This window comes from Schistocerca americana, chromosome 2 (assembly GCF_021461395.2).
Source record: "Schistocerca americana isolate TAMUIC-IGC-003095 chromosome 2, iqSchAmer2.1, whole genome shotgun sequence".
Taxonomy (NCBI): Eukaryota; Metazoa; Arthropoda; class Insecta; order Orthoptera; family Acrididae; genus Schistocerca; species Schistocerca americana.
In genome coordinates, this window is record NC_060120.1 from 1,086,114,727 (window position 1) to 1,086,138,479 (window position 23,753).

Consider the following 23,753-nt stretch of genomic DNA (forward strand, 5'->3'; position numbering starts at 1 on the left):
CTTAATTTGCCTTTCTTTAACTTTCTTCTGTAAGTACGAACTTTGTTGTAGAACCTCTCTCTTATTTACGTGTGGTAATAAAAAAATTCACTTTCAAAAGAATTACGTACATTTAAAAATTACGTGAACTCATATTGACTGATTAAGAATATTTAGTTGAGAATTAAATCCTTTACATCATTCGGCCTTGGCACACATTTTCTAAATGCAGTGGATTTTTTGTTAAATATTTACTGAATTCTATCCCGGCGTTAACTATGGAACACAAGATTATCTCTATTAGCAGAAAATGGTTAATTATTGCCAAGCCGACATTTAATTATCACTGATCAAACCTACTTCGCTATACATTTAAGTTATTTGAAAGAACCAAAATTGTTAAATTTCAATGTTAACTAACATTAACTATCCGCCTACGAATGCACAAACGTATAATTAGTTTAAAATTCATCAGTCTCAGGATCACTGTAAAAGAAGAACAATTTCTTAATTCACTGTTAATTTTTATCTATCTGTTCCCGATTCACGGGTTTGGTTGATTTTCCTTTAGCGGAACAATTTTTTAAATGTGCCGCCGCTGCAAATCGATCGGTCGCGGCACAGCCCAGCAACACCGCTAAAAATGCTGAAAATTCTTTAAAGAAATTTTATAGATGACATGGGCAAGCTAATTTACATTAATAATACACACTTTTGATAAATTCTGATATATTTAGATCAAACAATAATTCAACTCACATTAATTTGTAACTTCTGCTCTAATGGCGGCTAAATCTAGACAGAGACAAAAGAAGTCTACACATTCATAAATCGCTTCAACACAGCTTCCTCTCGCATTCAGCTCTACACAGAGAAGACCAAAGAATACGCTGTACATGATTCTTTTATACTACTGCTGACTATTAACATTTCTTTGTAATTTGACAATATTATTCTGCTCTGGCTAAATTTCACATCTCTGTTATCGCAGATACTGACACATTTCACAATCACATAACAAATATAGAAAAATTACTATCCTAAATACAGAGAGAATATTACTACAAAAAATATTACGATAATAACAAATGTCTTTTACACAAAATTCAATAATATTTTTTGTTCAGTAATTACGGTATATACAACTTGCTCAGAGCGGCGTATATAGTACAAATAAACTCTTGTTCATTAATAGCGTGAGTTTGCCAGGGAACGTTACATTGCCCCCTGGCAGCATTTGGCAAAGAGTTTCTATACTTTGACACAATGGTGCCAGTAACGTTCTTTAGAATTCTGTATTTTTTTACGGAATGGCTCTTTTAATTAGTCCCAGGGTTATATATGTTCATGGCTCCCCCATTTGGGCGAAGGCAGACAGGAAACCTGGGCAAAACTGTGCCGGAGCCCAGCCATCCTAGTTGGTTCATGATTAATATTGTCTCTTTAACAGTCATTCATTTGAATTAATTTAGCAGTTTGTCACCAACGGTTACATAATATCACAGTCACATACAGTTCAACGAAAGTTTTCTTTCACTTAGCACAGGATCACTTTTCATAATGTTTCCACTACCTACGTGTTACAAATTCATCTCTTGCACTTGTTAGTGTTCATTTTCTCTTATCAGTTTACGGACATACATAATAAATGTTCAATGTTTATCAAAATGGAGTCATTGACATGTTATGCAGTTTATGTAAATATTTTGGAAAAAGTCAATAATGCTATAGTTGGTGAGCGGTGCGGAGTGATTGTTGAGCGGCGCTCGGCGCGGCGCGTCGGCTCCGTGTAGGTCACCGCCCCCGGTGTTGACAGCTACGGCGCGGAGAGGCGTATGGCTGTCTGGTCTGCTACGGGCTGCTGCGGCCGCTGCATGGCTGATGTAGCTGTATGCGCGTTGTATATCAGCTCGCCCGTGTGACGTCTTCTTGCAGTGCTCCAGCAAACATGCAATAAGTTCACAAACAGTGTACTATGCTTGTGGGCATTTTTCCTGCTGTGGAAAAAAAACGCACACAGTTATTGGCAGTTATTATTCAGTAGGCCTTCACTAGTCTGGTTTGCACAATGTTTCGTTGTCACAGTAACACGTTTTATGGGCACACAATATTTTTCACCATGTCATGACTTGTCATTAGTCACACGCAAGTTTTCACCTTATGACAAAATGTATCTCTGTAGTCAATGCGCTTTCCTAGCGTCCCTTGACATACAAAGAATTAAAGTTTGACACTATCTTGATCCACCGTCCGTTATCGGCTCGCTGTTCGTGTCGTGCTAGTTCCTTGTCCACTTGCACACACGGCGATGATACAGTTTTTTATTACTTATACACAACAACTTCGTGACGTATTGCTGCAGGTTTAACAGTCACTGTCCGTCTCTGCCACACAATACTGCACTTTTGTTTAAGTTCCTTTATTTTTATTTACAATGTCCGTTGTGCAATTTTTGTAACAGCACATTCGTAACTCTTTACGAAGGTGTGTGATATTTGCGTACATGGTAACAAATATTAAAATTTCGTATTAGTTTACCCAAAAATCATCTATATTCGTGTTCGAGTAGATTTTATTTGTGCATTCCAGCCGGATTCAGGCATATTGTTCAATAACTCCTTTGAAATTATGTCTTACTTCACTTGCAAGGTCCTACGTAACTACAGTGTAGTCTCTGTAGGCTAAAATTGACTTGGACTGTATCAGGCTAGCTCCTTTTTTACTGATTGAATCTGCACATGTTTCAATTGAAGCTTCTTTGCGCGTAACTTTGCGCTACTTAAATTTGCAATAAGTTTGCCTCCCATGGTGCCCTCGGGTCACTACTGGGTGCATTATTCTCTCTGATAACATTGGTTTGATAATAAAGTTCTCAGGGCCTCATATGACTGATATTGTTCTGGGTTCGAATCTGTCAATCTGACAGCTACACATATATACATACACTCCTGGAAATTGAAATAAGAACACCGTGAATTCATTGTCCCAGGAAGGGGAAACTTTATTGACACATTCCTGGGGTCAGATACATCACATGATCACACTGACAGAACCACAGGCACATAGACACAGGCAACAGAGCATGCACAATGTCGGCACTAGTACAGTGTATATCCACCTTTCGCAGCAATGCAGGCTGCTATTCTCCCATGGAGATCTTGCTGGCCAGGGTAGTTGACTTACACCTTCTAGACCACGTTGGGTGGCACAGGATACATGCGGACGTGCGTTGTCCTGTTGGAACAGCAAGTTCCCTTGCCGGTCTAGGAATGGTAGAACGATGGGTTCGATGACGGTTTGGATGTACCGTGCACTATTCAGTGTCCCCTCGACGATCACCAGTGGTGTACGGCCAGTGTAGGAGTTCGCTCCCCACACCATGATGCCGGGTGTTGGCCCTGTGTGCCTCGGTCGTATGCAGTCCTGATTGTGGCGCTCACCTGCACGGCGCCAAACACGCATACGACCATCATTGGCACCAAGGCAGAAGCGACTCTCATCGCTGAAGACGACACGTCTCCATTCGTCCCTCCATTCACGCCTGTCGCGACACCACTGGAGGCGGGCTGCACGATGTTGGGGCGTGAGCGGAAGACGGCCTAACGGTGTGCGGGACCGTAGCCCAGCTTCATGGAGACGGTTGCGAATGGTCCTCGCCGATACCCCAGGAGCAACAGTGTCCCTAATTTGCTGGGAAGTGGCGGTGCGGTCCCCTGCGGCACTGCGTAGGATCCTACGGTCTTGGCGTGCATCCGTGCGTCGCTGCGGTCCGGTCCCAGGTCGACGGGCACGTGCACCTTCCGCCGACCACTGGCGACAACATCGATGTACTGTGGAGACCTCACGCCCCACGTGTTGAGCAATTCGGCGGTATGTCCACCCGGCCTCCCGCATGCCCACTACACGCCCTCGCTCAAAGTCCGTCAACTGCACATACGGTTCACGTCCACGCTGTCGCGGCATGCTACCAGTGTTAAAGACCGCGATGGGGCTCCGTATGCCACGGCAAACTGGCTGACACTGACGGCGGCGGTGCACAAATGCTGCGCAGCTAGCGCCATTCGACGGCCAACACCGCGGTTCCTGGTGTGTCCGCTGTGCCGTGCGTGTGATCATTGCTTGTACAGCCCTCTCACAGTGTCCGGAGCAAGTATGGTGGGTCTGACACACCGGTGTCAATGTGTTCTTTTTTCCATTTCCAGGAGTGTATATACACATATAATAGAAAAGATTGTACAAGAAATATTTCAAGTTTGACACACATATAGAATATTATGCAGTACACAAACTAATCATTACTAAAATGTTCCTCCTGACTGATCTCTGTCACAATTTAACACTATAAATAATTGCACTAATCAGGTTATCTGTGCAGACATTTAGAGCATGTTTAAGCTAACATTAATTAAAAGAAGACATAACACAAATATTCATAAACAAAAGAGAAAGTCAATCATATTCTTATAACTAAATACTTCTTCACTAGTACATTATGTCTACAGATCACACATCATTAATGTTCATTCATTTACAAAAGAATGGTGTACCTATATAGGACTATTAGTCTTTTACTATAGAAATATTTTTACATCCTTACGCGGATACAGTCCCCGTACTCTCCCTGAGTGGGGATCTGCTAAGAGATAGCTACACTCATGTGGCACACTTACTACTCTAAAAGGTCCATTGTACACCAATTGCCACTTGCGATTCTGTTTCAAGGATGCCGAGGACTTAGGATGATTGCGTAAGAGTACCAAGTCCCCAACACTAAATTTTTGGTTATTCGTCACATGTCGATTATATTTTTCTTTCCTTTTCTGAGCGCACCTGGTAAGGTTGCACCCTGCTTTTCTTATCTTCTCTTCCTTAGGCTCAGGAATGACTGGGACCTTAGGCAAAGGTGCCAGCCACTCATTCAGAACTCTATTATTATTCATTATAATCTCGTTTGGTGGATACCCCGTAGAAGCATGCGGGGTTGCGTTGTGAATTTCCAAAAACTTAGGTATCAGATCTGGCCATCTTGTGTGCTTATATGCAATGCATAACCTGAAAAATTTATTTAACTCTCCAAATGTTCTCTCTACTAAACTTGCTTGTGGGTGAAAACGGGATATTAGTATGTGCTTTATATCTTGTTCATGTAAATAGTTTTTCCAGGTTACCCACTTGTGTAAAATATTCTTTCCCTAACCATTTAACTATTCCACGAGCAGTGGCTGATTTAAGGCAGTATATTTTTAAGTATTTAGAGAAAAGGTCATACACCGCTAAAATGTACTTAAATCCACCCCTGGCTCGTGGGTAGGGTCCTGCTATGTCTATAGATACTAACTGAAGTGGCCGATGAGGCACTATAGGATGCAGTTCAAACCTTGTGGACTTATTTTGAAACTTAGCTTTTTGGCACAGAGGACAAGTCCTGATAATGGTGCGAGTCTGCTGGCTTATTCCCTTAAAGTAACAGAATCTGGATAAAATCCTCATTGTTTTGCCTATCCCAGCGTGACCCCATGCTAAATGCGTGTGCCACACTACAGCTGGGATAGCCTGTTGCGGTATACACACGACTCCATGGTCATTTGACACACCCGTTTTATAATACAGAATATCATCTATTATTTTGAAATTCTGAACACTTTTAAGATTGGTTCCTTCTTTAATTTTGCTACTGATATCTCGCCAAATCGGATCAGTTTCCTGCAATATAGACATATTCTTACACATATGTAAAAAGTCCCTCCTATGTACCTTATCTTGTACTAAGAGTATTCGATATTCCTCCGATTGTTCCAAAATCTTTGACATTGAGGATTGCCCTAGTGGAAGCCTCGACAAGGCGTCAGCTACAACATTATCTTGTCCTTTTAGGTACATAATCTTAATTTTATATTCCTGCAATGCTAACCTCCATCTTAGCAAGCGGGTATGGTATAATTTGCAAGACATTAAATAGCTCAGAGCCTGGTGGTCACTGAATACTTTGAATTCTTTATCATAGATGTAATAATTGAATTTCTTTACCGCCCAAACCACTGCAAGAGCCTCTAATTCGGTAGCGGAATATGCTCTCTCACAGCCGTTTAGTGTGCGGCTGGCAAATCCGATTACATTGATTGTTGTGGGTCGTTGCTCCTGTCCCACTGAAATAAACAAGCGCCCAGACCGTATGAACATGAATCTGTCGCTATGCAAAAATCTTTTGTCATGTCTGGGTGTCGCAGTATGTTTGCATTCACCAAGGCGTTTTTGATAGCGTCAAATGCGCGTTGACATTCTTCTGTCCACACCCAGTGCGCATTTTTACGCAACAGGCTCAATAAAGATTCGTTACTCATTAATTGGTTTGGAACAAACCGTCTAAAAAAGGATGCAAGACCTATAAACGCTTTGAGTTGTCTCTTAGTTCTCGGACTAGGAAACCCACGAATTGCATCAAGTTTTTTGCTGTCAGGTTTGATGCCTTGTGGTGTTACTATGTGACCTAGAAATTTAATCTGATTACGTCCAAATTTGGATTTCTCAAGATTCGCTGTTACCCCCGCTTGCTTAAACCTTTCTAAGACTCTACCCAGTAGTTCTACGTGCTCCTCCCAGGTGGCAGTAGCAATCACCAGATCGTCTACATACACTGTTACCCTTTGCAGCAAATCCGGACCTAAAACCGCGTCGAGGGCTGTTATGAAAACTCCTGCACTTACATTTAAGCCGAAAGGTAGTACCCTAAATTGGTAGCTCCTTCCCCCAAATATAAATGCCGTATATTTCCTCGACTCGGGTGTGAGCAGGATTTGCCAGAATGAACTTTTCATATCAATAGATGTCAAATATTGCACTCCATGGAATTTTTGAATTTGCTCATCTAAGTTTTCCGGATGAGTCCTGACAGGTACAATAATTTCGTTTATGTCTCTCGCATCTAATACTAACCGTACCTGTCCGTCTGCTTTTGCTACCGCCACCAAGGGACTACTATAAGGGGACAAAGACGGTTCTATTATTCCCCACTCGATCAGTTTTCTTATTTCTTTAGCTACTACTTTCTTCTTGGACCAAGGAATGGAGTATGAGGCTCGACAGTAGGTTTTGTGAGGCTTCACCTCGATATTGTACTGATATCCCTTAACAATTCCTGGTCGTTCTGAAAATACATCTGCATAGTTAGTTAATAACTGTACCAAATCCTGCTGTTGCATTGAGTTCAAATTTTCGGACCGCGATACTTTGTTCACTAGTGCGTCCACATTTGCTTTTAATTGATCACTTTGTACGTCTGGATAATAGAGATTTTGTCCTTGACAATGATTGTCTAAATGTAGTATCCACTGATTCCTACACTTTATGTTAATAGCATTACAATTAGGCACAGGTACCTCTTCAGATCTGAGCATGGACAATTCTATCCTCCTACCAGCGTTCATCAAACTTAATTTTCCCCGAGAAAGGTCGATTACTGCGTCCCTTTCTCTCAAAAAATCTACCCCCAAAATGCAGGCTACCCTTAAACCCTTTACTACCAGGAATGAGCACGCTATGGCTTCTTCCCCTATATACATCTCTACCCGCACTTGGAGTTTAATTGTTTGTCGCTGTGCACTTATGGCTCCAGTGACTTTACAATTGTTCACAGGAAAAGTCAGCATACGCCTTTCTTTCCCCAGTACTTTGAATAAGTCCATACTCATGACACTGACAGTAGCACCTGTATCTACGATTGCTTGCACATCAATATTGTTAATTTTGATCTCTATTATCGCTTGTACTTTGTCTTTGTGCTCCTTTATGCACGTGGATGGTTCAGTTATCAATTCATGTCCCATCTGTACCCCGTCATTATACCTGAGGATACAGATTCCCAATGTTTTGTTCGGTGTCGGGCTGCTCTCACTCCAAACCTCAGCCGACGATGGAGAGCGTATCTCGGCTGAATCTAGTTTGTTGAATTATTACAGGTGGATGGGTGTGGCTGCTCTGTGTCACTGACCTCCACTATGTGTAAGTTGTGTTGCGTCGGCCGCCACGGTTGCGCAATTGGCGCATTTTGTGGTGGCGGTCGGTTATTGTCATATCCTTCACTGTTTGGCCGGTCCGTACTGGGCCTCTGGTTTTGTGGCCAAGTTCGGTTTGCATCATTATAGGTATTAGTGTTCCACGGCCCCCTGGCATTTTTCCATCTACTATTGCTTGGTGGGCCTGTTTCATATCGGTCATCAGACCTCCTTTTCCGGTCATTATTCACCGGCGGACTATTGCCGTTCCGGTCTCTACCTCTATTCCCGTTTTGTACATAATCTTGTCTCCTATTGTTACCTCCGCCGTTTCCATTATTTGGTGGAGGCGTGTTATTTCGACCATTTCTGTGACCGTTTCCGTTACTTCTAACCTGTTCAGAGGCTGCCTTAACGTCCTCCTGAATCAGGTCAATTGAGTCCAGAACAGACAAGAAATGTTCCATGTCATTTTCGGGCACGTGTATAAGTTTTTCCTTTACGTGTATCGGCAAGTGTGATTTCAAAAGTCCGATCAAATCCCGGGATGAAATCTGCTCGTCCCAATACCGGGTCTTATTAATGTACTTCTCAAAATATTTTCGCAAATTGCCTAATCGTGGAGAATACGGCTCTGGATTATATACCTCCTTCCGTAATCTCTCCTGAATACATGTTGACCAATATTTGGCCAAGAATGCCTTTTCAAATTGCTCACATGTATCGCAACTGTCAGCTGCTTCGGTTGCCCATAATGCAGCATCTCCTTGTATGTAAGACATAACGAACTGTATTTTCTGTGTATGACTCCAAACGCTAGGCAAAATGTTTCCAAATCCCTTGATAAACACTACAGGGTGAACAGATTTCTTCTCCGTTGTAAAGATCTGAAACTGTCGGTTTCTAATCAGGCTTTCTTCAATCACTACTCTGGAATGACATTTATTTGTTTCGCTTACATTGGTTGCCTGTTCTGTCTCGCAGTCGCAATTTTTTACTGCTCTATTTATATGCCTATCATTGTTGGACCTGGCTGGCGTGACATACAGCTGTGAGTCGTCATGCCGCAAGCTGATTTCTATTTCGGCAAGACGACGGTTGACATTCTGCTGCCACAGCGGAATGTCAGTGTGTACCACCTTTTTCAGGTTCTGCACTTCCGCATTTGAGCCCACATCTTTGGCTCAATCGCGGCGTGCACTTTCTCGTCTATTTCCTTTATAAATTCGCTTTCCATTTTGTGCACTTGTTCGGACACTTTGTGCTCAATTACTTGATTTGTGTCAGTCTCTAATTGTTCCACCCTGTTGGTCAGCACACTGATTTCCTCTACGATACTGGCGTTAGCCACTTGGATACTATCTACTCTTTCGCTTAGTTCTTGCACTGTTTTGGGTATGGTTTCATAGTTTTGTTTCAAACTAACTATCTCACTTTGCATAGCTTCCAAAGATTGCATTAACTGCAAGTCTCTCTCATGCAGGCGTCGGTCACGCTCTGCTTGTTCAGCATCACGTTCTCTATCACGCTCTGCTTGTTTACATGCAAATTCAGCTACCAATCTCTGGTCACGCTCTGCTTGTTCATGCACAAACGTAGCTTGGAAATTGAGCATGCGCTCGAACATAACTCTTAATGATTGCACTTCTGACACCTCACCACTCTCTGGTCCGTGTCTAGTGCTTGTGGGTGGCACAGTATTTCTACTTTCAACTGAATCACTGGCCGGCAGTGGCAACATTTCTTGCCCTTCTGCCCCCAGATTCTGACATTGTACTTCCTGAACTACGTCACTAACATTACTTTGTGTCCCACTTTCTAACTCGGTATCACTACTTACTAACTGTTGTTCATTATCCATGTTGATATCCTTCTGACTACGCAATCTAACCATAGTAAACAAAAGAAATAAAATCTGAACTAAATATCCTAACACTCAGGTTTCACTGACATAATCACACAAGAAATGGTCATTTGTTAAAACACACTTATTATATACTACAGTGACTAACTACTCAAATGTCCTGTTATTTTAAAACAAAGCACTAACAACAAGCACACCAATAATGATCCGAGAACACTGCACTGAGGCTACTTTACTACCCACAGAACAACTACACTGTAGCTTTACCTTTTGGTGATCTATCTTGGGTGCAGCTACCCCCTGATGTTGTGGTAGGTAATTAATTTTTCGAAATAATGAGCTCTCTTCCTCAGCTTGCCTCTGGGTATGTAGTGTTCTCATGCAAAAAATCATATACAGGTATTACCACACAATATTGGTTATGCAATACATACAATACATGGAAAAATTATTAAATGTTCTCCAACAAAGTTCGACTATAATAATTCCCTAGTTATCTCATGGGTATTTAGTGGCCACTGCATATTCGAGCCCCACGTTGGGCGCCAATTTAACGAAATTGCTATTGTTTTCGTTAAAGAATAATTATTAATTATTATTGCTTTTAGTTACTTAATTTGCCTTTCTTTAACTTTCTTCTGTAAGTACGAACTTTGTTGTAGAACCTCTCTCTTATTTACGTGTGGTAATAAAAAAATTCACTTTCAAACGAATTAAGTACATTTAAAAATTACGTGAACTCATATTGACTGATTAAGAATATTTAGTTGAGAATTAAATCCTTTACATCATTCGGCCTTGGCACACATTTTCTAAATGCAGTGGATTTTTTGTTAAATATTTACTGAATTCTATCCCGGCGTTAACTATGGAACACAAGATTATCTCTATTAGCAGAAAATGGTTAATTATTGCCAAGCCGACATTTAATTATCACTGATCAAACCTACTTCGCTATACATTTAAGTTATTTGAAAGAACCAAAATTGTTAAATTTCAATGTTAACTAACATTAACTATCCGCCTACGAATGCACAAACGTATAATTAGTTTAAAATTCATCAGTCTCAGGATCACTGTAAAAGAAGAACAATTTCTTAATTCACTGTTAATTTTTATCTATCTGTTCCCGATTCACGGGTTTGGTTGATTTTCCTTTAGCGGAACAATTTTTTAAATGTGCCGCCGCTGCAAATCGATCGGTCGCGGCACAGCCCAGCAACACCGCTAAAAATGCTGAAAATTCTTTAAAGAAATTTTATAGATGACATGGGCAAGCTAATTTACATTAATAATACACACTTTTGATAAATTCTGATATATTTAGATCAAACAATAATTCAACTCACATTAATTTGTAACTTCTGCTCTAATGGCGGCTAAATCTAGACAGAGACAAAAGAAGTCTACACATTCATAAATCGCTTCAACACAGCTTCCTCTCGCATTCAGCTCTACACAGAGAAGACCAAAGAATACGCTGTACATGATTCTTTTATACTACTGCTGACTACTAACATTTCTTTGTAATTTGACAATATTATTCTGCTCTGGCTAAATTTCACATCTCTGTTATCGCAGATACTGACACATTTCACAATCACATAACAAATATAGAAAAATTACTATCCTAAATACAGAGAGAATATTACTACAAAAAATATTACGATAATAACAAATGTCTTTTACACAAAATTCAATAATATTTTTTGTTCAGTAATTACGGTATATACAACTTGCTCAGAGCGGCGTATATAGTACAAATAAACTCTTGTTCATTAATAGCGTGAGTTTGCCAGGGAACGTTACAAGATATACAGTATGCACCAGATCCACACTCGAACGCTAACTGTATACTGTGGATCTGCATTCGAATACAGCTTCCTACCTTGTGCGAGACGGATCCACCTTCAAACACTACCCCGTGCGTGGCATATTGTGGATCTGAATCTGAACACCGCTCCGGATATAACTCGAGGCGGATCCACACTCGAACGTTAACTCGAGTCTACCGCCGGTCATGGGAGCCGTCCGCAAGGTGCGCTTGTACACAGACATACAGAAAACAGAGCAGGCGCTCTCCTAATGTGGAGGTGACTGAATACGCCTGGGGTACATTTAGGTGCAGTTTTAGAACACAGAACGATAGGTTGTGTCGCGGTTGCATGGATGGATCTGACATAAAATAGAAAGAAATGCGAAAACTGATTAGCGCATACGTATAAACTACCCTAATATACACCGAAATGCGGTGAAAATGAGGACGTACTTGCTTATCTTCTGGTTCGCAGGCGACAATTTGTACATGGAGTCAAGCATGCAGCAACAAGAGGAGTGTAAGAAAACGATGACATCGAACCGAGCAGAATCAGGAAGGTAGACAATTTTTTCTCGTTGGGTTCGTGTTACAGTGTATGTCTACTGAGGTAGCAGCGATACACGTGAGTTGAATAGTGTATTTGAGGAGTTACAGGCCCGGATTGGAACGAATATCTTGATGGGTGTGGTTGTGTTGCCAAGTGTTGTGCACTACTGAAAATCAGAACCTGCCTTAGGTCAGCCTTACATATGAAAACCTATGAGATGCAAAAGTTTCAAAAAGATATGTCAAACTATTCACATATTCCGATGTCAGAGGGGTTGTCCTGTGTACTAAGTAAGATGGACAATGGACTGAGTGGCGAATACAGAGGGTGCTGGTGCTGTCTATGTCTAGTTGTTTAAATAAAGACATGTGTATGATTTTGAACAGTTTGCGATTAGGGAGGATGGTATTTTAGATGGATTATTTTTTAGAGAAATTAATATTTGTTCCGTTCTATGGGCGTGAATGTCTTGAATTATTTAGGTGTGCTTCACATGTCTGTAGGCTGTTCAGTGAATTTTTGCACGGTTTAGAATTAGCAAGCGTTTGTGTAGAGCATTATACATGAGTTATGGAGGAGTAGTTTGCAGGTCTGTATGCTGTGGGGGCACGTCAGAGCGTGTGTTCTGTGGTATATATACTCCATCCCTAAATAAATTGCTTCCAAATAAGTAAAGTATACTCTTTCCTCCTTCCATCAGCCTAGCGCAGTGCTTTTAACATCCACCCCCTAGGAAGTGATGGCTGCGGCGGGCTTCATTTACAGCAATTTTCTTACGTCGGTAGTGAAGACCCGAGTGAGGTTTCTCTACTGGCAGATTGCACACTTGGCGCCTGATGGTAGGAGGATGTGGTGGTCAGATGGATGAGGTTAGTAAAAGTGCCCTTTCTTTACGCACAATTTTCTTAGGTTGGCAGCGAAAGCGCAAGCGACGTTTTCTTTTACTGACAGAATTCAAACTCGGTGAGGGTTCTTAGGAAGAGGTTGTGGTCTGGTCCTCTAAACGTATTTTAATGTAGGTAGTTGAACACCTTCGCAAACGTATACGAAATTGTAAATTGAATTATTTGATATGATTAAAATTGAAATGGAATTAAGTACTTAGGTGATTGATAGGTTAGATGCGCGATGTGGGTGTTAGCATATTTACAGAAGACTACGTCCATCGTGTGTATGGAGGGGGCGATCGAGGGTGTGTGACGTAAGCAGTCGGACGTGAGCGAGGCGGCAGCGCGGCGCGAGAGAGAGTGAATTGACTTAGCGAGAGGTCTTGCGGTGAGCAAACGTGCTCTTGTTCAGTCATGGCGGATTAAACTGTTGAGCAAACTTTGGCGCCAAAAGTGTAGCACGACGTTGTCGGGTGGGTGGTGAACGGTCGGCATCGACGGGTTTGAACGTGCCCAGGAAAACAACTTTCGCGCCAAAAGTGTGGTAGGGCGTTCTTTGTGGAACGGCCGACCATTGTGTGATTCAGCTCCGAGGCAAATAATTTTTGCAGGAAACGTGCAGAGGCGACGAATATACGTGGTGAACAGACAAGGGACCATTGTGACGCCAAACTCGCCAAGTTCCAGCGTGTCCAGCGGAAACATGTTTACGACGTGGGAGCGATCGCCGGTCCAGCGGGTAGCGCGGGCAGCCCCCAGTGCACCGCCGCAGGCCACAGCACGCGCTGGCCGGGGGGCCAGAGCCGCCTCACCCGTGGCGCCGGGCCTGTGCCACCGCTCACTCGGCTACCGTGGCGCCTTGGAGAGGGGGCAGGTGCGGCGACGATCTCAACTAATTCAGTTGTAGCGTGGACGTCGTGACGACTGCACTGGGATATCGAAGATGTGTACTGATTGTGTTGGAGAACAAGTGATAACCGCACTGCTTGAAGTAAAGACTTCAGTCCCTTTCCCCTGCAAAATCAAAGGACGTGACCTAGCTTACTATAAGTGCACTTTATTATTTGATGCGATTCTGATAGGTCACCAGTGAAAATGGGTAAGTGACCGCGGAAGCTCGTACGTGTGATCGATTATGGTGTTGGGATTTGAACTTGTGATAGATTTTTGCTATGGATGTAATGCAAATGGCTTTCTGGCCGAGAAAATCGGACATCTTGAATAAATAATAATAATAAATGATAATAAACAATAAAAAATTGAAGTACGGTTTTCGAGACATTATCGTGTTGGAATTTGAATTTGGGGCAATTTTCTAGTGGAGGTAGGCCAATAATAACAATAAATAATAATAATAAGTGATGAATGATAGTGAACAATAATAAAGAGAAGAACGATTTTGCAGCCATTATCGTGCTGGAATTTGAATTTGGAGGAAATTTTCTAGTGGAGGCAGGTCAATAATAATAAATAATAATAATAAATAATAATAAATGATAATGAATAATAATAAATGATAATGAATAATAATAAATGATAATGAATACTATTGAATAATAATAAAGACAAGTAAGGTTTTGCATGCATTACCCTTTCGGAATTCAAACTTCCCGCCATTTTTTTCTTCTGGAGGCTTAGGTTAGTGGACATAGCACAATTTACCTATTTTCCCGCCAAACTTCAAACTTCCCTCCATTTTTTCTCAAGGGTTAGGTTAGTGTATGTAGCCCAATTGACTTATTTTCCCACCAAAATTCAAAATTCCAGCCATGTTTTCTGGTGGTTAGGTTAGTAGACGTAGCACAATTGGCCTATTTTCCCACCAAAAGCCGCCATCTTGGATGACGTAAGCTCTGTTACCAAGTCTACATGCCGCCATCTTGGATCACGTCATCGCAGCCATCTTGAATAAATTTGGCAACAATGGAACGTGGCGCGACGCTTTCCTTGCCCCACTACTGACACAGTCCTCTAAATGAAGTACCCCCCCCCCCCCCCTCGTCGCATCTTGGGTGTAAAATCGAGACTTCATCATCATAACTAAGTTAGCGATAGATGCTTTAGATGCTTGTGAGGCATTGCAATCCCTGGGTACACATTTTCCTGACAGATGTGCTGTTTACGTTGTTAGTGATGGAATGACTTGTAATTTTCACATGTCAGACGCTGCTGTTATGCCTTTATCTGGTTTCTTGTAGGAAGTATGCCCCGCTACTAACGATCATTTTATATAGGCCTGATCCAGGCATCGTATAATTTCTGAACTGTGATCGGATATGAACAGTGGACACTATACATCTCTGGAAAGTTATATTGTGCACGTATCACGCATAGCCAGTGGTTTTAGGAGGTATTTTTCTTGTTTTACAGATCGATACCGTAGTTTATCATAGAGAAACCAGGAAGAAGGATGTATGTAATACTCTTGAAATATATTTCTTACATTGGAATGTTAACAGCGCTACATTCCATATGACTGATAGGTCAGAAGCGCAGGCGATCTAACATTATAGCCTGTTTTAAGTGCAGAACGTTTTAGCCTTAGGAGTGCGTGTGTTTATGTTCTCTCTTACCAATACCTACCAGGTACCGATCTTAGAGTCTAGAACAATAATTTAGAGTTGATTGATTTAAGTAAAAATGCGTCGAACTCCATCCATCTGTTGCTCCATCGCGCATAAAAATCATTCGTTTCTTGTTCTTCTTAACCATCTGCTGTTACATCACGACACTTTGAAATCTATTACCATACATCGATAAGGCGTGCTAAGCTCCTCAACACGGGCATATCTCGAGAAATCTTGTGCAGTTGGATGGGCGAGGACACGGTAAGCTCCATTCATTCGCGAGACACGGAAGTTAGCAGCCTATTTCTGGTCGGATGCAGATTAAATCGGTAGCGGTTCTGCAGGGTGGGCTGGTCAATGACAGTGCGAGAGGGTCTTTCACCATCTAATTTTACCCTAACACGGCGAGAATGCTCTGTGACTCTCATCAGCATAAATTATGCACTATGCTCAGGGTGTTAGAAATATGTAGAGCGTTGTCTGATATAGTTTGATGATGTTTGTGCTCGGGAACTAACAATGAGTGGACGTAGTGCACAGTCATCTATCCATGTTCGCAGTGATACTTGCAAAGTGGAGAAGGGGTGTTTTAGCTATGATACTGAAATTGGGAAACATGGTGTCACATCAATGGTTGTGTTGAAATTAGTGTAAAACTGCTAGCACTGTGATATTTATTATTAGAGTACATCGATGTTGTCTTTTCCATCCCACACATCCACTGGTATGCTTTTGGTTACCACATAATGACTGACTGACATCGCTGGTTTGAGTTGGGGAGAGAGTTTTGGCGGCTGGGCTATACCTTCTAGGATGGATAGCACCGAAACGGTGATCGCGTACATGACTGCAATATGGGGAATCAGTCGAAGCGGAACGTAGAGTTATCAGCTATTCCATCAGTGTGAGAGACGAGTCTAAATGTAGAGCTCGAGAATCACCATCATACTGTAGTTTGGAGACTCTACACAACGTGAGCAAACTCTTCCGGTTTTTCTATGTTGTAAATGTCTTTTATTTAAAATCAGCCGATGTGTGGCGTTTATGGTATCCACCGTAAGAACATGATTTACACTGTGCAACGTCAAGTTTCCTCCGAAACGCCGTGGATCAGAACTTCTTAATGTCAGTTTAGAACCTGGCATAGGCCTCGAAGTTGTGACAGAAAAACGAAATGTTTGGCATTGTACAAAAGTGTGTTAGAAAACAGTGTTTCAAACAACCAAGCAGGGCAAGAGGAAGCGTCTTTTGCGACTTGGACTTGGTATAGTCTGTGGGATACGATCATTCGCCTAGAGTATAGGTGATGAAACTTTAAAGTGGCTTCTGCAGTGACTGTATATTTAATAGGATAGTGCAACACAGGCGGCAGTAGCAGCAGCAGTTTGAGGTGTAAATTCGGTGAGGGACGGGGTATACCGTTAGGAATGCTCGGAAGGCTGCAGGCTGCGCTATTCTGGGAAGCATTGCGAAATCTCCGTGTGCGCGCTGGAACCCCACCGCTGCTTTGTGTCATCGCGTGAGCAATGGTGCCTAGGTGAGTTCTGTATCGGATGAAGTTAGTGGTGCTTCTATAGTTCTTAATTTTTCTCTGTTTGGGGGGAGAGAATAACGACGATAGCATGTTGGGCTGATAGATTTGAATGGATGCGGATCTGGAGTACTCCTATGTAGTTTGGGGACGCACCACAATGCGCGCATTCCCATTGAATGGTCAAAACATGCTGCTGTCGCACTAACTCAGGTCGCTCTGTTTCTACATGGGTTGCAGAAGGTGGTGCATATGGTTTTCTCCGACTTCTGCTCAATTCCAACTTACAATGGAACGATCACATGCGCAAAGCTGTAGAAATGGGAGCAGTTGCATGATGCATAGGGACTGACGAAAACCAGGTTGTAATTTTATATATAGCAGACAGGTTCGAGGGAGGTGACTCGTTGCGAGATATGAGAGTCCCAGTGAACCGTCGATTTACTTTCAAACTCTTTTCTTAAAGAATTTATTTTATTTACTAGCGATTCATCAAGAACATTAACACATTTAATCACACTATGTGAGCGTGGAAGTAGTTGCCAGTGGGTAACTGATGAAAGCAAATTTCTTTCAATAAATGGAAATTTTATTCCTAAAAACCCTTTCCTTTTTTTTAAACAGATTTAAAAAAGCACTCTCTAACTGTCAAGTTGCAATTTATTCATAGGCAGAAATAACAATTTTTTCTGTTTTTTGACAGTATGAGCTTTCAGGCTTAGAACCTTGTCGCTCCATTTTAACACGGCCGTAGTCACGACCGCTCACAACAACCTCTGAAAGACTGTTGTTGTTGTTGTTGTTGTGGTCTTCAGTCCTGAGACTGATTTGATGCAGCTCTCCATGCTACTCTATCCTGTACAAGCCTCTTCATCTCCCGGTACCTACCGCAACCTACATCCTTCTGAATCTGCTTACTATATTCATCTCTTGGTCTCCCTCTACGATTTTTATCCTCCACGCTGCCCTCCAATACTAAATTGGTGATCCCTTGATGACTCAGAACATGTCCCACCAACCGATCCCCTCTTCTAGTCAAGTTGTGCCACAAACTTCTCTTCTCCCCAATCCCATTCAATACTTCCTCATTAGTTATGTGATCTACCCATCTAATCTTCAGCAGTCCTCTGTAGCACCACATTTCAAAAGCTTCTATTCTCTTCTTGTCCAAACTATTTATCGTCCATGTTTCACTTCCATACATGGCTACACTCCATACAAATACTTTCAGAAATGACTTCCTGACACTTAAATCTATACTCGATGTTAACAAATTTCTCTTCTTCAGAAACGCTTTCCTTGCCATTGCAAGTCTACATTTTATATCCTCTCTACTTCGACCATCATCAGTTATTTTGCTCCCCAAATAGCAAAACTCCTTTACTACTTTAAGTGTCTCATTTCCTAATTTAATTCCCTCAGCATCACCCGACTTAATTCGACTACATTCCATTATCCTCGTTTTGCTTTTGTTGATGTTCATCTTATATCCTCCTTTCAAGACACTATCCATTCCGTTCAACTGCTCTTCCAAGTCCTTTGCTGTCTCTGATACAATTACAATGTCATCGGCAAACCTCAAAGTTTTTATTTCTTCTCCATGGATTTTAATACCTACTCCGAATTTTTCTGTTGTTTCCTTCACTGCTTGCTCAATATACAGATTGAATAACATCGGGGATAGACTACAACCCTGTCTCACTCCCTTCCCAACCACTGCTTCCCTTTCATGCCCCTCCACTCTTATAAGTGCCATCTGGTTTCTGTACAAATTGTAAATAGCCTTTCGCTCCCTGTATTTTACCCCTGCCACCTTCAGAATTTGAAAGAGAGTATTCCAGTCAAAATTGTCAAAAGCTTTCTCTAAGTCTACAAATGCTAGAAACGTAGGTTTGCCCTTCCTTAATCTAGCTTGTAAGATGAGTCGTAGGGTCAGTATTGCCTCACGTGTTCCAACATTTCTACGGAATCCAAACTGATCATTCCCGAGGTCGGCTTCTACTAGTTTTCCCATTCTTCTGTAAAGAATTCGCGTTAGTATTTTGCAGCTGTGACTTATTAAACTGATTGTTCGGTAATTTTCACATCTGTCAACACCTGCTTTCTTTGGGATTGGAATTATTATATTCTTCTTGAAGTCTGAGGGTATTTCGCCCGTCTCATACATCTTGCTCACCAGATGATAGAGTTTTGTCAGGACTGGCTCTCCCAAGGCCGTCAGTAGTTTTAATGGAATGTTGTCTACTCCGGGGGCCTTGTTTCGACTCAGGTCTTTCAGTGCTCTGTCAAACTCTTCACGCAGTATCGTATCTCCCATTTCATCTACATCCTGATCCATTTCCATAATATTGTCCTCAAGTACATCGCCCTTGTATAGACCTTCTATATACTCCTTCCACCTTTCCGCTTTCCCTTCTTTGCTTAGAACTGGGTTTCCATCTGAGCTCTTGATGTTCATACAAGTGGTTGTCATCTCCAAAGGTCTCTTTAATTTTTCTGTAGGCAGTATCTATCTTACCCCTAGGGAGATAAGCCTCTACATCCTTACATTTGTCCTCTAGCCATCCCTGTGTAGCCATTTTCCACTTCCTGTCGATCTCATTTTTGAGATGTTTGTATTCCTTTTTGCCTGCTTCATTTACTGCATTTTTGTATTTTCTCCTTTCATCAATTAAATTCAATACATCTTCTGTTACCCAAGGATTTCTACTAGCTCTCGTCTTTTTACCTACTTGATCCTCTGCTGCCTTCACTACTTCATCCCTCAAAGCTACCCATTCTTCTTCTACTGTATTTCTTTTCCCCATTCCTGTCAATTGTTCCCTTATGCTCTCCCTGAAACTCTGTAAAACCTCTGGTTCTTTCAGTTTGTCCAGGTCCCATCTCCTTAAATTCCCACCTTTCTGCAGTTTCTTCAGTTTTAATCTACAGGTTATAACCAATAGATTGTGGTCAGAGCCCACATCTGCCCCTGGAAATGTCTTACAATTTAAAACCTGGTTCCTAAATATCTGTCTTACCATTCGATAATCTATCTGAAACCTGTCAGTATCTCCAGGCTTCTTCCATGTATACAGCCTTCTTTTATGATTCTTGAACCAAGTGTTAGCTATGATTAAGTTGTGCTCTGTGCAAAATTCTACCAGGCGGCTTCCTCTTTCATTTCTTAGCCCCAATCCATATTCACCTACTACGTTACCTTCTCTCCCTTTTCCTACTATCGAATTCCAGTCACCCATGACTGATTTTCTCTCAGTATTATTTCGTATCGCCAGCAATCAGTAATTGACGAACTATTACAATTAGTAGTAGGGGGTGCATGATAGGTTCACATTGAGCATCAGGCTTATAAAGTATGTGTTAGTGCAAAGGAAATGACTATGTCCAGTCGTAAGGAAGGTATGGATTTGACATGGTATCCTGTGATAGCATGTGAAACGTATGTCAAATCATAAGAGTGATAACGATATTTCAATTTCGAGAGCCACAGACATTAACAGAATGTATTTTTGATACTTCACTCATTGTCGAATGTCGTTCAAGTGAGACGAATCGTAACATTTAGTTGTAAGTACAGGGCTAAGATATATATGTGACCGATTTCTTAGGATAAACATTCTACCTGTGTATGCTCAGCCTGTAGCTCCAGTGACGTGTGCGCGGGTGATTCAGGTTTCCCGTTAACGGTAGGAGCTGTCAGACTGGAGACGCCTGTTGGAGTGTAGGAATGTAGATGAATTAACCGTGTTGGCCTCTAGACGACTGAATAGCGAACTATTACCTAGTATGTGTTGGATAGCTTTCGTGATTGCATGGAAATTTAAGAAGATTAAATACAGAGGTGCGTTTGCGCTGAATCATTATGCCCTCCAATGTAATTTGTTTGGTTGACTGCTCCTGCACATTTCGTGCCTTTATTTAATTGAGAGAAGACAAGTGTGGTGTGTGGAAGACATGTTTGCCGGTTCTCTAGACCTGAGGAACACTTTAGTTAACCTTGTAAATTATAGGGATGATTTGGAATCTACTATATCCCCGACATCGGTAATCGAGAGTGCAAATATCAATTTCCTCTATTTGTTTCGAATTGCTGAGTAAATGTCTTCACATACGTGACAAGTTTCTAGTTAGTCAGTGGTTCAGAGCATGCTCCACCTCGCTGAAGTTTGGGGTTTGCAGAGAAATAATTTCCAGTCTATATCTCGGGAATTATGTTGCGCTAGCTATCGGTAGGATGCTGCGTAGTGCTTGATATCGAGAAGTATTGCGAAAATGGTATAATATTGTGGCGATCCATGCGAAAATACGTTTGTTCTTGTAATACCGGAGTCTAGAGATGTGTGTAGAAAAGCGAACAAGCAAAAAGCAGGTTTGGAGCAGAAACAGTAACGTGTTTGTGCCGAGGGGATATGAGCCCGAATTTGTAGAACGGCTCTGAGAGCGACTTCAGTCCGCCGAGTGTGCTCTGGTCACACGCTGGGGGTGAATGACCTGTGATCATCGGCTGCAGAAAAATATCTAGTGCTGTTAGGAGTATATACGGTACTGTCCGTCTTCACGGTATATGTACAAATGATGTTAAAGGGATGATTTTGTTTGGTGCAGGGTACGAATTGTATGTTTACTACATCAATGCAGTATGTGGTGACATATTGCTGGGTTGGAGATCAGTTTCACACACTAATATTCACACTCCAGTCCTCGGATGAAGAGCAGTGTAATTGAGTAGGAGTTTCTCCATATTCGACATTATGTAGGGTACACGGTGATATATTGATCGGTCGCAGGTTGGTTTCACATTCTAATAGTCAAGCTCCTGTCCTCGGTGGGACAGCAGTGTAAATGAGTAACAGTCTTTCCGTATTTGACGATATGTGTGGTAGTTTGTAAGATTTAATTGTCAGTGCAAATGGCGATTTGGGTAAAATAACTGCCGAAAGTCTCATCTGCAGAAGGAAAAAAGGCGGACGGTGCTTTGATACTAGCAGCAACAGTAATTCGGCAGGTAAATTCGATAAGAACCAATCACAATGCTCGATTTATTCACATCCTTTGTGCTGGGATGTAGGTGCCTCTACACAGTGCACTGAACGTTTATGTGTGTTGAAAGCAGGAAGGGTAACACGTGATGGACTGGGTACCAATTTAGGTCTGCGAGGAAGACTGCATTCGACGTTATTCTGCGCTGTTTTTATAAACAGGTTCTGTTGAGGCAAGAATTTCCGTGCATTCAACCTGCGACATCAAGACAGCGAATGTTGACTGTTTCTCAGACGCTATACAATTACCGCGAGGGTGAATCGGTTCTTATTTTTTACATAGTTATGTGACATCAGTATAAGATTGAGAACCTTCTTAGATGGGCTTGCAAAGGTTTGTAGCTATGTGTGTGCACTTCATGGTGTTGCGTCTGTCACACTGGGCAGTTAAGCAGGGTTAGATGTGTCTCTCATGTCGCACTAGGAACAATGTGCTCTGTGCTACTCTGTCATCAACAATAAAGACATGTGCTGCCCAGAGGCGTCTCACATATGAAACTGGCGTGAGTGTGCCTCGGAGTTATGTTACTTCATTATAACACTGACTGTCTACTCGAAAATAGAAACAACTTTCACCTGCGTCCGGTGGCGGCTTGCAGCTGTGACGGTGTGCATGCCCCTGGAGCGTCTGCACTCCTGCCCAGATGCATCAGCGAAGGTGCCTAGGTGAGCACATATATCGAGAGGAATTTATCAGGTATCAAGTATGAAAGGGATGTCACCGTCTCATGTGACAGCTGATGGCCGCGTCAACTCGCAGGGCTGCAGGTAGCCTCCTGTTTGATATACTGGATGGGGGTGGCGGACTGTGTCTGTGTATGTCATTTGCTTGTCTGTTGTATTATTTTGCGAGCAGGTCTGTAGGCTGTGCTATGTGGACATTTTATGAGTTGATTTCGGTCTGCACATCAGTGTAATAAATATACGCCATCCTTAAATAAATTGTTCCAAAATAAATAAAGTACACTCCTTCCTTACTCTGTCCAGCAGCCCACCACAGGCTGAGTCATTTTCGCACCATTTCCCCCTCCAGACCACCATCTTGGATCACTTCACAGGAGGGATGACAGCACCCTCTTGTGGCAGTATTGTGTACTAGCTCAGTTGGAATCTAGATCTCGTGGTGGAGACACTGCCTGCAAAATAAAAACGTATGTCCAGCACAAGCAGAGTCGTTTTCCCGCCATTTCCCCCCACCATCTTGGATTACATCACCAAACGGACGACAGCGCTCTCTGGTGGTAGTACTGTGTACTAGGTTCTGACCTCGTGATGAACACACTGTTTGTCGCCATCTTGGATAATGGTACTTGTGTCATCAGCTGACATCATGGCTGCCATCTTGGATTGCATCATGGAACAGTCGACAGTGCCCTACGGTGGTGGTACTGTGTACTATGTCAGTCGGGCTCTGGACCTTATGGCGAATACGCTGGATGGTGATGTGGCCTCTAATTGTTTAAATAAAGAGTAGTGCATGATTTATACAGTTGACAAATAGTAAGCATGTTTGCATAGTTTTTTAGTGG

At 42.1% G+C, this 23,753-nt stretch overlaps 1 pseudogene; it reads left to right on the forward strand.

The window, feature by feature from the left end:
- Nucleotides 1-23,753, forward strand: part of LOC124594685 — a 187,040-nt pseudogene that overhangs the window by 12,031 nt on the left and 151,256 nt on the right.